The sequence below is a fragment of the Populus euphratica genome, unplaced genomic scaffold, assembly GCF_000495115.2.
Source record: "Populus euphratica unplaced genomic scaffold, PopEup_1.0 scaffold3468.1, whole genome shotgun sequence".
NCBI lineage: Eukaryota > Viridiplantae > Streptophyta > Magnoliopsida > Malpighiales > Salicaceae > Populus > Populus euphratica.
Genome location: NW_011503275.1, coordinates 1 through 3,409, shown reverse-complemented (window position 1 = coordinate 3,409; position 3,409 = coordinate 1).

Genomic DNA, 3,409 nt, shown 5'->3' with positions numbered 1-3,409 from the left:
CCAAAAAGATATAATTAATTGTAAACAAATCCAAGTATGAACTCTGCTAAAAATCACTTTTTGATTTTTTTTTTAAATCACCTTTGTAAATAGCATGACTTATCAATCAATTTACAAAGAGCACACTGAGATCTGGAAAGAAAAAACAAAAACCCAGATAGAATCCATAACAAGAACAAAGAGAGAGAGAGAGAGAGAAAAAGAGGAGATTAAGACCTTGCAAGGACGGTTCTTGATGACTATATAGCCATTCTTGCGGATAGTACCAGCTTGCTGAGGGTAAGTCTTGGAGGCTCCTGCATCAGCCTTCGATTCAAAGTGGTGCTCCTCGTCCGACATGTTGGTTGGTTCGGTTCTCTCTCGAGCAGGAAAGGAAAAAATAATGGACAAGGATGATGACTTCTCGAGACAGAAGAGGACAGGGCACCGCCACTTCTATTTTATGCCTTCCTTCGATACAGATAGACAGATAAAAAGATGGAGAGAGTTTGAGTTTGGAGACAACACCTTCTCAACCCTGGTTAATGTTTTCGTCCAATCTTGACCGTTGGATCCTTTCCTTGAGTTTAGCTTAGCTTAGCTTCCCACTTCTTTTATAACTTTCTTTTCGAAATTTTGTATTTTTTATGTAATATAAATATATTTATATATTGGTTTTACTGTATCTTATTTAAATTTCAAGGAATGGTTGGGGGAGAAAAAAACACTTCAGGTTAAACGTGAATAATTCATATAAATTTTTTATTCTGCGGTAATATTATTTTTAAAATAATTTATATAATAAATTAAATTACATTTTAAATCCTAATCAAACGCTTGAAAATCAAGTCCCACGTTACATGTTTCATTATAATTATAAATAATGTCTCAATCATTGTGACTCCATTTTTAGAATAACAACACTTTTCTTTCATATGATTTGTTGATAACTTAAAAAATTGATAATGCTAAAGAAAGGATTCAGGATGGAGTGTGCTGATTTTTAATTAAAAATATATTATAATAATATTTTTATTTTATTTTTAAATATTTTAAACACTAGTATATCAAAATATATATCAAAATATCTAAAAATATTAAAAAAATTAATTTAAAATAAAATAAAATAAAAAATATTTTAAAAAATACTTTTAAAACACAAAAATAAACTAATCCTATTCTTTTTTTTATATGATATATTAATAATGTCTATCCCAAGTTCAGTACTTTAAATTTTGTGGTAAGTATTTGTAATCTCACTTTTGAGTGGCAAAATATGCTTGATGTAGAAAGTGATTTTATCCCATTAATTTCTGCTGCATAGACGGAGATTTCTCTCCATGTTTTACAGATAAAAATAAAAAAAGATTCTTCAAAAAGGATATAGTAATAAAAAGCTGAAAGAATTCGAATTTACTAATTCTATTTTCCCGACTTTTTTCAGTGATGACCTTCTTTTTTTTTTTTATCCTCTTGTAACTTTCCTTTACCTTTCTCTTAATTTCTTTGATTTTTTTCTCGTTCTCTCTTCTTTTGGGAACCTTGGAAGGGATGCTTTGTCAGCATATTCTTCATTTTTTTCCAATTGCTGTCGTCCACTCATTTTTCCAGCAAGATGTTATATATATATATATATAGGCATATTTTCTATTTTTGTTTTCGTGCATCTTCTTCTGTATTTACGAGTAGCATCTGGTGCTTAAGGCCAAGATGCCAGGATTCCCACCTTCTCAAAATACACATCTTTTATTATGGTGGTCATCTAGCATAAAAATCCAGCAAAATAAATAGATCATACTCAAGATGATTAAATAAAATAAAATAATAAAATTAAAAATTACTAACTCTTATTACTCCAAGTAAAAATAAATTCGTTACTCTATAATATATTTATAATATATTTATACTAGTATAGTTAAAGTATTATTATAAGAATGAATCAAACAAGCTGTTAAGTAAAAAAATTAAAAAAAAGTGAATATAATTCCAGTTCGGATTGATAACTTCAAATATTTTTTTTTAATTTTAAAAATTAGTACATTGGAATTACAAAAAATATTAATTTAATATTTTTTAAATAAAAAATACTTAAAAAAAGATAAAAACAGAAATTATGCTTAATAACTTTAAGTTGTTAAGAAGAAGACAAAGAAATAGCTAAAGGTAAATATGATAATAGTTTATGGAAAGATTAGGATTTAATGGTGTATATAATACTAAAGTGATAATGGAGAATCAATGATGCCAACCTCCAAAAGGTAGAAGAAAGGCAAGTTCTTTTTATATTACAAAACAAAAATTATGTAGTCAAATCAGCATGATGCGGTCTAACTGTTTTTTCACACATAATGGTAGGGCTATGTAATTATTTTAAAAAAAAATTATATGAGATTTTGATTATGTTTTATAAATTTGATTAATTTAAATAGTACAAATAAAAACATAATAATAAAAAATAAAATAAAATAAAATTATTAAACTTAGTTATCAAACAACATAATAATATATTAAAAAATAAAATTAAAAAATATATTTTTATAAAAATAATTTAAAAAATTAAATCAATTTGCGTTAACTTATTAAACTAATAAATATAAATATAAAATTAAAATAACCTTTTAAAAATGAAAGTATAGTTTTATATTTTATATTTTTTAAAATACTAAATTATTTTTTAATCAACTCAATTACCACTAGAAAAACATGTAAGAATAAACTAAAAATATATTGGTTATTAGGCAAATAATATTTTTTTAATTTTTAAAAGTAATTTAGTTATTTTATTATTTTTGAGAAATGTTAAAAGACTTTCATGTCTCTAATAAATCTGAAAATAATTAATGAATCGTGAGGACAAAAAACGTTACCATTAATTATAAGTTAATTAATTTTTTAATAAAATAATTATTGTATTATGTCAATCCACATGATCTGTCCGTTGATCCATAATAAAAGCTCTTATAGATTTTTGTTAATGTGGTTTCATAAATTCAACAAATTATAATTCTATCCTTGTAAGACTGGTCATAAAAGCAGTATTGACCTGACAGTTGCGCATACAATAACATTACGTAGTAAATTAAGTTTCAAATTTTAAAATGTTGTTTGCAGCTTCAAATTGAATTTAATTTATAAGATTAAATTTAATTTGATTTATAAGATTAGATCAATTATATATTATGTTTCAAATTTTATTTTAAAATAATGATTTAAATTCTAAATAAAATATAATTTCTACCAAATAAATAAAAACAAATCAAAGAGGAACCCTCTTATTTATTCAAAGAACTCAATTCTAACTGAGATATATAGTAAATTATTTCCCAAAAACATCCCATTTTTATTAACCTTGATAATTTAATATCTTATTTATTTTTATGTTTCAAAAATATTTTTTTAAATTATTTTTTTAATATATATTTTTTTAAAA